A 14,466-nucleotide genomic window follows, 5' to 3' on the forward strand; every position below is an offset into this window, starting at 1 on the left:
AAAGAATGAGAGTATTCTGACGGACGATCATGATATGATGGAAAGGTGGAAGCGGCACTTCGACGAACACCTGAATGGTGAGACAGAGAACCATAGCGGCGGGGAAAGCAATTTAGTCGGTGGGACAGGCGTGGAGGATATGCAAGCTCGAACGATGAGCGAAGTTAATGACGCTGTCAACCAGCTGAAGAACAATACATAGTCAATATATTGGGCATCGGAGCGGAACTGCGATAGATTCTCCAGAAAGGCCGTCAATACAGACTACTCACGCACCATCCATTCATTCGTGATTTCAAAGCAGCGTATGATCGCCATCGACCGCGAAGAGCTATAGAAAATACTGGACTACAACGGCTTTCCCGGGACGCTGATTAGAATGATTAAAAGATGACTACGATGGATCTTTCGCAGTGCTGCGTGCGGATTTCAGGCTGATGAGTTGATTCGTATCCCACAGGGGATTTCGTGAAGGCGATGTCCTCTCTTGCTTGCTGTTCAACATAGCGTTACAGGGTGTTATAAGCCGAGCGGATATAAACACGCGGGCACGATTTTCAAGAAATCTATTCAGTTCATCTGCTTTGCTGTTGACATGGATATTGTCGGCAGAACATTTGCGGCGGTGGCTGAAGCGTACACCAGACTAAAACGCGGAGCAGCGAAGCTTGGATTAAAAATAAATGCGTCCAAAACAAAGTACATGCTAGCAGGCGGAACCGATGCCGACCGACGCCGTTTAAGCAGTAGTGTAACCATCGACGGCGATAAGTTCAAGGTTGTTGACGAATTCGTTCCTTGGCTCACTGGTGACGGCGGACAATGTAATTGCGGTCGAACAGACTGAGCCACAGTACAATGTGTACACTATACAAGACGCTTATTAGAGCCGGTTGTGCTCTACGGGCATGACACGGGGACAATGCTCGAGGAGGACCTACGAGTGCTTGGAGTTTTCGAAAGACGAGTACTAAGAACGATCTCCGGCGGCGTGCAGGAGAACGGAGTATGGAGGCGAAGGATGTACCATGAACTCGAACAGCTCTTCGGCGAACCCAGTATTCAAAAGGTGGTTAAATCTGAACGGATACGGTGAGTAGGGCATGTTACAAGAGTGCCGGACAACTACCCTGCGAAGATGGTGTTTGCCTTAAATCCGGTAGGTTCATAGGTTCAAGACGACCAGGAGCATAGCGAAATAGATGGCAAGACCAGGTGGAGCGAGATCTGGCGGCGAGTACGCGATGCCCATAGAATTAGAAACCGACAGCCCACAACCGAGTGAATTGAAGGAATATTGTTCATCAGGCCTTGTCATAAGACGGAAAGTCAATTAAATAAATAAATAATAATCGCCACTGAATTGAAATAAAGAAGGCAATAATAGAAACACAGTGCATCACATTCTCGTTCACGAAGCAGATATCATTGGCACAGAAATTCTGCTGATTGGTTGTCTGTTAAAGAAACGTCAAGAGTAAAGAAATAAAAATTCTAAAAGTTTCCGTGAAAAACGATTTAGATAAAGTTAAGGGTATGTTAAATTTATTATAAAATATATGTTAAATGTTAATTTTTTTAATAATATACTTGTTGTAAACCTTCAAATTTCAATTTTCAGAGTGGTCAACAATCAGAATGTTTTCGTAAGATAGCTTATGACATCCGATCCTCTGGAAAGCAGCTCACGAGCCCAAATATCAATAAAAAAAACAATTTCTTCCACCAACTTCAGTGAATTTTCTGCAAAATAACTCGAATTTGAGCTCTGATAACGAACTAGAAACATATATCGAATTGTAAATTATTATATTGTAGATAAACATCAACAGTAGATAAAGTATGAAGTAAAAAGGTTAAATTAATCCATATAACGCTGCAAAATTTGACATAAAAAATTATGTTCCCGAAAGTTTCCGAGTTCGAAAAGTAGTATGAGTTATACTCCGATCTTCAACGGAGAAAATTACGTTTAGTATGGATGCACAGAAATGCACATTTTTGAATAATTTAGTAAGAAAAACATCGAAATATTGTCATTAAAAACTATAAGTGTCTTCAGCAAAGTTATGTATTTTAATGTCACCTATAACTTTGTAGAACATGTTGGGTTGATATATTGAAATTCAAATAGAACTTAAGTTTAAAAACCAGTTCTGAGGCAGTCTTTCGAGAAACACAGTTATATCTCTGCAGTACTAAGAGATAAAGATTATGTATCTTTGGAGAAAAATCATAAAATTGTTAGTTCTACAATTTTTCTGAAGACAAAACTCAACTGTCTCGTACAAAAAGTTAGTTTTTCTAAGTTTTATTCTAACGTAGTAAGAGTTTAAATTAAAACGTACAATTATCTGGATCATTCTGAACAATTTCTTTGAAGACACCCAACCTCTAAAATGTAAGGTTAAACGAGAAAAGATTTTTGACCGTAATTTTTCAGAACGGCCCCACTGTGGAACGTAGCGATTTGACGCAAATGGTACCCAAAACGGAATCCGTAGTCAGGATGGTTTTGTTTAATTTTCAAAGAAATTGGAAGACTATTATCTGCTATAAACTGCACTCCTACTACAAAACTCACAGTTTGGACCTGTCAATCACTGCCAGATTGAACGGCCTTAAGGAAGTAATCGCCAAAAAAGGCCAAATTTGGGCAACACGCGAAACAGAAGAGTATTTGCCCAGGTCTCACAAAACGATTGTGACTCGCCAGGAGCTCCGGGAGCATAGTTGTGAGGTTCTTGTGGATTCACCTCATAGTCCGGATCTGGCCGAGTGACCACCATCTGTACCTGCCATCCCGAACCAATCCCCTTCAAGAAAAGTTTGTAAAACTCGACTGTTCCCGCGTTTTTGCCAATCTGGGCGAGTCCCAACAAACACTCCCTTCCTACCTCTGCGTAGAACTTTGATTATAGAATTATAGAACTTTGATATATTTTGCAACTTAATTCGTTCCGATGACTCGATGTACTATGAATAGTCGACGGCGGCAGCTGATTTTTGCTGAATAGTGAAGTGTCAACATTTGTCAACCATGTTAAATAGGAGGTCTCCGTAGCCACATAGGTTGCGCGTTCGCTTAGTATGCGATCGATTGTGAGTTCAAAACTCAGGGCCCTCATTGACCATCTTTGTGTTTTTACAGAATAGCTACGTCCACGCAACAATTCATCAGCGATGGAGATCGATCCACGGTCGAAATAAGATCGATTCATCCATACAACTGCTCTGCTCTGCAAGACACATCGGGCTGCTGTTCTATAAATAACTCAACAATGATCAATCAACTGTCTCCGCTGTCCGGTGGTCCAACTGGATAATGGAAGAACAGAAAGAATACTCTTACGCCTAAATGGCTACTGTGTGAATGTACCATGTGCTCCCGTGGCCGAGTGGTTAGCGTCATAACTAACATGCCGGGTGTTCGGGTTCGATTCCCGTTCTGGTCGGGGGAATTTTTCGTCAAAGAAATTTCCTTCTACTTGCACTGTGATCACGCGTATTCTAGAGCTTGCCACTCAGAATGCATTCAAGGCGTGTTATTTGGCATAGAAATCTCAACTAAGTACTAATAAAAATGACGCAAGTAATACTACGTTGAGACGGTGAAGTTCCTCTAGGAACGTTAGTGCCATTGAAGAAGAAGAAGAAGTGAATGTACCATATGTAATGGTATAGAAGAAATACTGGCGAATGGCAACTGTATAATGTGCTAATTATAGATATGATAACCATGTGACATGTACACGATTAAAATTCGGCTCTGTTACAGCTAGAATGCCAATGAGCCTTAAATAAATAAATGGGATAAAAAAACATGTTAAAAACAAAAAGCGTCCGGGTCAACCTAAAAAGTTTGAGGACGAACAATTAGAGAAATTACTCGATTAAGATTCGTGTCAAACACCAACACCAACGCCGAAGCAGTTTATCCACGATGCCAAAGTAATGATCTGTGTTAAATGGGATCACAAGGGTTTGATCCATCATGAGTACTAAAACCTGCTCGAAAGATCATTGGAGACATCTACAGACAACAATTAAATATTGTACTCGAAAAAAATGCAACATTTTCTTTTGTGTATAACTTTTTGTAGCATGAGCAATTTTGGGTAAAATCGTTTAGAGTGTAATGTTTACATGTGAAAAATTTCGTCACAGTCTGTCAGGTGGTTATCGAGATTGCTTAAAAGGAAGAAGTACTTCGACAAAAAATTATGGGCGTGGAAAATAAAGGCCAGTCCCACAGGTGGATCGCGAAACAGTTGGGAATTGACCATTCGATCTTGTTCCAAGTGGTAAAATCTTTCAAATCCAAATCCAAAAACGTTCCATACTATCCGATTCGGGACGCACAAAGGTCCCTCAGAAATTCTAGGTGGCATTAAATAGAAAAATGAACAACAATGCCTGACCAAATGAATGGTCTAGTTTTGTTCTAGAATCTTCAGAGCATCTAGTATCAAATATGGCAACAGTGCCCGTGACGGTTTTCGTTACGAGAACGACGTTGTAACGTAGTGTTTGATGCAGTGAACCAGTGTAGCGATAAACACGCATGTTTTGCAAATTTTGCACAAGTGCTACAAAATACGTTAAAAAATAATGTGGTGGAGTTCTGGATAGAGAATTTTATGCTGATTTAGAATTTGTATTCCGTTTTTAGTTTAAAAATTTTTGAAGCTGTGAAATAAATGTTTGAATATAAGTATATTTTCTACATTGAATTTATACAAAAGTAGACCTACAAAAAATCCTCCAAAAACCTCCAAAGTTTTTTATAGCGGAATGTCTTCCTTAGGGTCCCCTCTAGACTTTCCCTTTATGACTTCCGCCCGCAACCGACCGCTTTGCGAAAAAATGCCAAAAATAGTTTGATACCCAACAAGTGTTTTTCGAATTTTTAAAATTTTATCCCCTCCCCCTGCACCCTTTTTTTTAGGTTTAAGGTAAAAATAATATTAAAAACATTTTCAGGAAGTTTGAAAATATATATTTAGACACCCCACACGTGTTTTTTTTCCGAAAATTTCAATTATGAAGCTGATTATGAAGGACAAACTCCGGAAAACAGGGAAGGTCTCCAAACACGACCAGGATTTGATGAAAGAGTGGATGAAAGGGTGTAAGAAAGATGGCGCAATTGTTGCACCGGATTTGATGGGTAGCGTTAAATCCAAGGTACGGGCATTTAGTCTAGGAGAGGAGGTTGAATAACCCAACTTTGCAAAAACATGACTTTGTTTTTACCTCTAGCAAAGGATTTCAACTCAAAACAAAAAACTTTTTACTCTTCAGCATAGGTTTCAAGAACTTCGAACGCCACCATCTACGCATCCAGCTGTCAACAGCGTAATAATCATTATTAGTGCACTCAAAAAATGGAAAATACATCTTCAAATATACCTTGAACAATAACCAAAATATCCGAACACTTCACTTTATTCTTAACATCCGAAAAAGAATGACGAAAATTCATTATTAGACAGGGGTCCCCCCTTATGACGCGAAACTTAAAAAAAAACAGATTCATATGTGTACACCTGGTATTGATAGTAAATAGTTCGAATAAAAAGTAAATTATTTGTGGAATAGTTTGTTACCGGTAAACTAACAAAAGAATCAGTTTTCGCGGCGAACTAACAAACAAACGAAAATAAAAGTATGTGAGTATAAATAATAATCAAACAATATTTGAAAGAACCGTATTCATGTTATAGTTCAACTTGGAACCGAAACCAGGTCAACCGGTAAAACTAAAACTCTCCGAAGCCTAAGGGATTCGTCACAATATATTCATTACGAGCAAAATGGTAAACGGCAAATGCTGAACAGACAATAAAATCTTCCACAGCTGTTACTGATTGGGTCTGCATGGAGAGCTAGCCCCCACAAATACGACAGGATCTGTAACCCTTGGGATTCACTGCGAATCTTTCCGTGTCAGTTACTCAGGCTGAACATTAATGATATGATTAATAATTATTACCTTGCATTTTCTACATATTGATTTTTCACTTGAGTTTCCCACCATTTCTCAAGTCACCCCTCCTCTCCTACTTTACAGCCATTCACCTTTTTCACTGTGTCAAAGTTCATTTATGATAGAGCATTCCGTCAGCATTTCGGGGAACAAGAGCAGAAGTGCCTTTTGGATGGAAAAATGAGTTCGAATGTGCTGGCGTGAATTGAAATGAAATGATAACCAGATTCTCGAGTGACAATTACCGTTTGTGCGCTATGGTGGATACAACTTCGATATCGTTTTCATTTTACAGCTGGATATCTGCACATAATACTATGCCCAATAGATCGATCAATCCACATGCCATCTTTGCGTTGATTTTCCTGCAGCTTATTTTCTTCACTTAAACCACAAAGCTAGCAGTACATTTCGCGATCATTTTATTTCAATCGTCATATATTCTGTCCAATTTGTTGGGAAAACTCTCGCAAATCACCCCTCTTTTTGCTCACCATCTTTTTTCTTCTCCAGCAATCAAAGATTGACCCTCTTTTTTCACTTCCAATTTTTCGCAAACTCCACGCAGTTAACTTCGACGTAATTCACCGTCCATCCCAATGGCTAGCCATTATTTCATAATGATCCGATATCAAATTTGGACACTGTAATGTATTTCGCGAAAAAGGCGACTTTCAGAAGCACACATTCTCAATCCGCGTCAACTGTTCTGGTGAAAAACCCGAGAAAATTTTCACGGGCTGCACACAAAAGCTTTTTTGTCCCCTTTCGACCGACACTCACACAGTCTGTCACACAACACTACCACACGTCTCCGAACCGCGATTCGACCACCAACACGCAGTGAAAAACGATGTGCGGGTTTATCCAGCTTTCCCACTTTTCCTTCAAACACTCGATGGAAAGAAATCCCATAACTGAAGGAATTTCAAATCTTGAATTCGCACAGCTCTAATAAATGTACCTTGACTTGCATTCAATTCCTCCCCCATTCACACGACAAGGCGGTTGTTTTCCGCTGCTCCATGTTTGGAAGGATTTTTCTTGAGATTTTACCCTTCCGCCATGAGGTTTCACCAATGCGAGCGATAATAGTGCTGGAAGGAAGCAGAATACAGATTTGCCATTTAGCAGGTTACTGTTGCTGACGAGCGACTGATTTTTGTGTATCTATCTCACAGAGTTATCCTTTTTTGATGTGTCACACCAACACATACAAACGCAAAACATTGGTTGAGCGAAAAATCCTCGAACAACTGGAGACTGGAAACCTACGGATCGGCAATCCGCATTGAACCTAGTTAAATTAATGTAGCAAGATTAATTCCATGTTAAAGAATGATCGCAGGACGTGAAAGGGCGTGATGGAGAATTCGTTTTTGCACATATCATATATTTATTTTATCCTTGACGGGTGTGATGCTTTGTGGGTTTAGTTTACCCTAGATACATCTGTTAATCCTTTTATGTGATTGAACAAATCCTTGTTAATTTTGATTTGAAACGACATTCTCAAAATACATAGTGCTAAAAAATGTTACGTTTTCTATTACCTTTACCGATTTTACAGAAAGGAAATCTGAACAAATGATTATACACTCTCGAAAGCCATAACTTAACTGACGTACAGCGTATCATCTGATATCCTGTCTTTTATAGATAAATATTCGTATTCAATAAACTTCATTACGCACACGTCTAAGAATATTTTTTTTTGCAAGCTTTCAGTATCCCACTGCTCGCTTACTTGTCATGATGCTATAAAGCGGTTGAGAAGTATAGGTGCTTTTATCGGCACGCGTAGATAACAGCATACAACATACATCCACCTACGCTCCTAACATACGAACGCTATAATAGATAAACACAGAGGGTACGTCATTGCTATCAACTTCCACCTACATTTTACTCTAACATACCTTCATTGATAACAAATAAGTTATCACATTATAACTCTTTTTACCTTTTCTAATTATCAATTTCAATTGTCATTTTCTATTCATTTATTTATTTCTTCATTTACAATATAAAAAGTTTACTCTAATCCCTAAAGATACAACTAATAACGTGCATGAAACTCGATGGCCGAAGGATCAAGCGGCCATGTTCTACCCGGTCGTGGCGGAAAATCTGGTCCGTTCAAGTCAGATTTGAACAAAAAAATTTACATGTAATTTGGAAGTATCGATATTGGATTGCGCAAAAAAGTGAGCAACTTCAACCGGTATGGCCGTGATGGAAGATCAGATAGCGTTGTAAATGTTGATCTGGCTGTGGGTCTTCCGGCTCAGGGAGTTATTATTACTATTATATATTATAGCTGAACTAGCTGAATTTCTAGTGAATAAAACATATATAATATGGAAGCTTGTTTGGATATTTTAACGATCTATAAAATTATCGAATTTCAATAAAACAATAAAACAGCACAAATGAAAAGATTTGAACGAAAGTATATATAATGTTTCCTGATTCAATGTATTTCATTGACGTAACTGACATGTTTGGTATCTTAAAAGTTAAATGTAAAGTGAAAAAAGTAAATTTTTTTTATTTACTATGACTCTATATCCCATTGAGATTAGATCTGTTTCACTACTCTTCTCCAATAAACCCGATCCATGGCTGTAGTTCTCCAATTCCCGGCTGCACCGATTCTTGCCAAGTCCTGCTTCACCTGATCCAACCACCTCGCTCGCTGGGTTCCTCTCCTTCTTGTTCCTATTGGATTCGATGCGAACACCATCTTTGCAGGGCTGCTGTCCGGCAATCTTGCAAAATACCCAGCCCATGGCACTCGTCCAGCCTTGGCGACTTTCTGGATGCTGGGTTCGCCGTAGAGTTGCGCCAGTTCGTGGTTCATTCTCCTTCTCCATACTCCGTTTTCCTATACACCACCGTATTTTGTTCTGAGCACACGGCGTTCGAAAACATCAAGCGCTTGTGAGTTCTCTTCAAGCATCGAATGAGGGATTTGTACATGGTACACTTCGTACGGGGTCGGAGTTTGTTGGACCTCAAAGATTTGCGGAGCCCGTAGTAGGCACGACTTCTATTGACTATGTGTCTTCGAATTTCACAGCTGTTGTTATCAACAAGCCAAGGTAGACAAATTCCTCTACCACCTCGAGCTCGTCGCCGTCGATCACAACACTACTACCAAGAAGAACTCTGTTGCGATCAGCCCCTCCTGCTAGCATGTATTTAGTCTTAGACGCATTGATTCCAAGCCCAATCAGCTATGCTTCGTGTTTCAGTCGGGTATACAACTCGGCTACCGTCGCATGTGTTCTTCCGATTATGTCCACGTTGTCGGCAAAGCAGATAAACTGACTAGACTTGTTGAAAATCGTGCCCCGCATGTTGAAGCCCGCTCTCCGCGGGCCGTCGTCGTCCGTCGGTCCGTCGGCGATGTGAGGTGCGTGAAAGACACAACGTCCTATCCTTCGCAGTTGACAGTATAACAGTATAACATATTATATACTGGCAACACTAGTTAGCCATACATTGGGCATCATTTCCTCTCACAACAGACAACTGTCGAGCCGGTAAGTCATACTCAATATTTATTCCCTGTGTCGGGTGATTTCACTGTAAGTTTATACCGACTACATTGAGGAACCTGTACAGTAAATATAAGAATGCTTCACAGTCGAGCAACCGGGCATGAATCCGGCCTGATAAGTAATATATTTATGTCGTAAAAAAAATACGCGCTTGCCGTTTTCAAGATGGACGGCTAGATTTATTACTGTTCATAAAATGGCCTATTTGGTAGCGCATTATTTCGTCGTTTTCATTCAATATAGTATTCACAATGATATTTTGAATTTAAAATACAGCCATATTGCTTCCTTAATTCACGGATTTGCAAATGTATTTATTGTTTTACATCGAATTGCAGAGCTCAACATTATTATGAACATTGAAAGCATTCAATCAACTGAGATGAATATGGTACTGCCCAACGATTGTCAGAGTCAATGTCTGTGTTCTAGATTTCTGTGAATAATTGTTTGCCATCATGCCAGTATTTCTTCGTTTATATGTTGGACATCCGCGTACGTTTGTGATCGAGTCGTTGATGCAATCTTTAGGAAAACGTCCGCCATGCAAGGTGATAAAAGTTTCAAATCCACGCAAGCACCATGTTTGTGATAACAATATCGGACAGTCACCCATATCCCAGAATCCGACTGGTTTGAAACTCGATTTCACGATTCGATCGACATCATCTTTTGCATTCCTGAATCCGTTCTCTCGAATTCAATCGTTCCTTGTAAAAAAGGCAAGGTCCTTGTCGCAAAACAAACGTCAAAATATTTCATTCGTATTCGTGGATCAATTTACTCTCTATCAAATTGGCAGACCCTGACAAAAATTCAAATTGTTGAAGTTTGAATAAAAATGATTACTCGATGTCGTTTAAATACATAGGAGACACAGTGCTGACCCCAAATTAACTTTTTTTTTCTATTGATTTCCTTGCATTCGCACCAAAACATTATCTATAATTTTGGGTTGGGGAAAAAGAAATGTCGTATTTCTGATCGAAATTTGACGCTTTATTTAACATACTTAAAATTATCCAATTTAAGTCAAATATGCGCCTTTTTGATCGCAAACTTGTTGCCATTTAGAAGGCAACTTCATTATCCCCCCCTTATAAAACCTCCCTCCTTATTTGCAAAAGAATCAGACAGCCAGTTTTCGCAAGCCTGTTTAGAGGCCAACTTAGTATCACCAAGAGCGTTTTGCATGGACCGGAAAAGATAATAATCACATGAGGCCAGGTCCGGATTATACGGTGGGTGAGACATCCCATCCGAGCTCCCGTAGCTTCTAGCGGGTCATCAAAGATGTGTGAGGCCGAGCGTTGTCCTGGTGGAAAACAACACCATTCCTATTGATCATTTCTGGCCGCTTCTGGTCAATCGCCTGCTTCAAACGGTCAAGCTGCTCAGTAGAGAACCGAGTTGAGGGCCTGGCCATAGTTGAGCAGCTCATAGTGGATGATTCCCTTCCAATCCCACCAAACACACAGCAAAACCTTCCTGGCCGTCAATCCGGGCTTGGCGATGGTTTGGGCCGGCTCACCGCGCTTCGACCACGACTTTTTTCGCTTTAGGTTGGTTTATGGCGAATTTCTTGCTTGGTGGACTCCATCTTTGACGCGCTATAACTTGAGTCTGAAAAGGACAATCACAACACTGTCAAAACGACACTTGTAGCACTGATTGTCGTCTTTAAATAGCCGTATAGTATGACCCGATGCGAGAATACAACACAAGATATGTTTAAGTGTTGCCATATATTAACAATATACGACATTTCTTTTTCCCCAACCTAATACTACATAATGCGAAATTGCAATCTTTTCGGGTAATTCTGACTCGGTCGGATTTCAAGATACGGGTTAGTAGTTGATAGTAGACAGATCTGGAATTTCTAAGGAAATTACACTACCAAAATGTGTATGAGGTAATCCTCGCGTCTTCTATTCAACTAAATACATCCAGCAATATGTGGAGCTGAATCCGGTATATTCTGTTTGTACACAGGCATTCTATCTTCGCGCATGTGTCGATCATAAATTGTTGGCACAGCTCACGACATTGTAGAATGGCGTTGTCCTGATCATATCGAATCAACATATGGTACAATTCAAAATGAAAAATGATGTTCATAATGAATTAATTACTTTTAGCGGGGTCTCATTGTGAAATGAAATGAAATGTTAATATCCGTCCTGTCCCTTCAGCACGGCTGGGGGATTTTTCGTTTAGGAGATCCTTCTTACTTACATTATAGTCACACATGTTCCTGAGCTAGTCACTTAGAATACATTCAAGGCGTATTGGTTGGCATAGAAATCTCAACCAACTACTACTAAAATGATGCAAGTAATACTACGGTGATAATGCGAACGTTGGGAACGTTAGTGCTATTGAAGAAGAACATGGAGAGAGTCGTATGAACGAATGAATAACAGGTTATTGTTTTTTTCCTCGAATCACAATTTACCGCGTCACTGTGCAGTCGCCTTCTATGATTCTAGCAACGCTTGCGCATTGAATCTACACACGTGCTCTCCAGCATGTGTTTTTTCAGGATTAATGACAATAGCATGACTGTCATTTTGTAAACCGAGCGGATGTGGTTTGAAGTATTTCAATAATTGTTTGTACTCATTCAAAAATACTTCCAGCTCACCGGCTGTACACCTGGCTTTAGACGAAGTGAGGTTACTTGGGAATGTGTGGATGAAAGTTCGATGTAGCGGACGTAGCGTTATCTGTCATTTAGCAACATAAATAAATTCATTCTGTTTGAAAAACGATAAAAAATAGGGTATGGGGGTTTAAATTTGTAATTATATGAATTGTTTGAAGCCAAATTTAAGATAAAAAACAGGTTTTTTTTCTGCATAGGGCCACTCTAATCGGTATTAAAAATATAGTAATCGGTATGCTAGCGATATCGTATATAACAGGGGTCCCAACCTTTTGGGCTTTACGGGCGACTAATTGTTCAAATGTTATGCGGTGGTCTACCAACGTTGACTGTATCAAAAATCGTTAGAAAATGAATGTAGTTCTACAGAATAAATCAAAGTTTTAACCACAGGCTGTGCTTGTCTCTGTAATTTTGCTGTTGCGTATTTATAGGCGTTATTTGTATTCATTTAAAATAGTAAAAGTTATAATTAAATAAAAAAAAAACTCCAGAAAATACTTTTTCTTCAACTGCATTCAGTTTCAATAGTCTTTTAATTCAGCCTCCTCAAAACAAAATTTAGTCTGTCTGTGAGACTGTATGCTAGAGTATAAAGGGTGTGTCACATCAAATTGCATCACGGAAAAAACGCTGTAGAAATTCGCCCAGTAGACCGATCCTTTTGAAAATTTTAGACAGTAAAATAAAAACTATTAAACAACTTTTGGCATTTTCTTTTTATTCATACTTCGAGCCCAAGCCCGTATGTTCGCACCTTCCTCTTTACCCCGTCCATAAGGTTCTGTACAACGTCAGGTTGCCAGGATTCATATTCTCAAGCTGGAGAGAATACAATATCGTTGCCTGCGTATAGCCATGGGGTGTTTGCATTCGACACATACGATGAGTCTCGAAGTTTTGGCAGGAGTACCCCCGCTTACTCTTCGGTTCACAGAATTATCCTACAGATTTCTCATCCGTTGCAAGATCATGAATCCATTGGTGATTGATAACTTCGAAAATCTACTCCAACTGATTCCTCAGTCATGTTTTATGTCTTTACACCATGAGTACCTTACCCACGACGTGCACCCTTCACCAGGCATCTCCAACCAAGTTTGCTTCCCATACTTTTGCAATTCCTGTCATTTTTTATCTGTCCATGCGACAAAAAATCCATGGAATCCCAGATCATCTACGCTCAGATTCTATTCCGCCGATATTTTCGGCAGAATATGGGGGCATAGTTAGATCTGATAAAATGTTCTTTACTGACGGTTCATTCATAAACGGGTCCACTGGCTTTGGCATCTTGAGCTTGAGCTTGAGCTTGGGTAGACTGTACAATTCGTAGTTGCTCTCCGTGATTGACCTGAACCAACCAAATTGCACAAAGAACACACAGAATGACGCTTGGGACTAGCAAATCATTCTCGTTGTGAAATTTTCGGTGATTCAAGCTTTAAATGGTCAATAACGACGCCGGCCACGTCCTTACAGTCACCAGGGGAAGGGAAGGAATGTTAGTATGATATTCGCCGCCCGAAGGCCAGAAGGGTCGCCTCTATAGCGTGGTTCCCTAGCGTTTATCATGGAAGGGATGGTTGTTAGTGGGAATGGTTGAGAAAAATCAGGATTCACTGCGGTAAGTGATGTGATTCTAAAAACGTGAATTCTTAACTATTCGGCGAAATGAGATTTAAAGAAAATATACATTCTTATAAAACCGGTCATGCATTTCGTTATTTTTCGTGCGTAGTACATAGATATTTTTCTGACCTGAGAATGTCATAGAAAAAACTCCTTTAAAAACTCTAAAGAACCGGAGAGTTTTTGGATGATTGAAGAATGAATAATTAAACAATTAAAGAATTAGGAAGGAAAAAATACAAAATTACAACGTACATTTCAATGTCACATGTCTACACACAAACTTCCTGTCCTCAATTTTGTTCAAATGAGCAAACCTATATAGCATAGCAACAAATTATTCAAAACCTCTGATCTAATAATTAAATTTTTTTTTTAAATACTCCGGATAATCGAGTCCGACCTGTCATAAAAAAAATCCTTTAAAAACTTATTCATTGTCTATAAAGCGTACATAGAACTCCAAACGGACGGCGAAGAATTATCTTTGGGAAACCTTGAGAACCTATCTAGAAACAATCGTCCTCCATGCTTATTAACATACTAATGCTATTATATTCATACTAGTTCCGTAATGGTTCCATCTTGGTTTGATTTGATGCATCTCTTTG

At 39.5% G+C, this 14,466-nt stretch overlaps 1 protein-coding gene across 14 annotated transcripts in view; it reads right to left on the bottom strand.

The window, feature by feature from the left end:
- LOC129779206 (regulating synaptic membrane exocytosis protein 2) overlaps positions 1 to 7,683 on the bottom strand; it is a 143,339-nt gene extending 135,656 nt beyond the window's left edge. For 4 of the 14 annotated variants that reach the window (XR_008743588.1, XM_055786527.1, XM_055786524.1 and 1 more), the window contains exon 1: positions 6,235 to 7,284. The gene's annotated coding sequence lies outside the window, so the exon portion shown is untranslated. Of the gene's footprint in view, positions 1 to 6,234; positions 7,287 to 7,542 lie in introns of those variants that run through there. The other 10 variants (XR_008743590.1, XM_055786528.1, XM_055786526.1 and 7 more) reach the window with 7 other exon arrangements.
- Between the last annotated feature and the right edge of the window lie 6,783 nt (positions 7,684 to 14,466).

Source organism: Toxorhynchites rutilus, chromosome 3 (genome assembly GCF_029784135.1).
Source record: "Toxorhynchites rutilus septentrionalis strain SRP chromosome 3, ASM2978413v1, whole genome shotgun sequence".
NCBI lineage: Eukaryota > Metazoa > Arthropoda > Insecta > Diptera > Culicidae > Toxorhynchites > Toxorhynchites rutilus.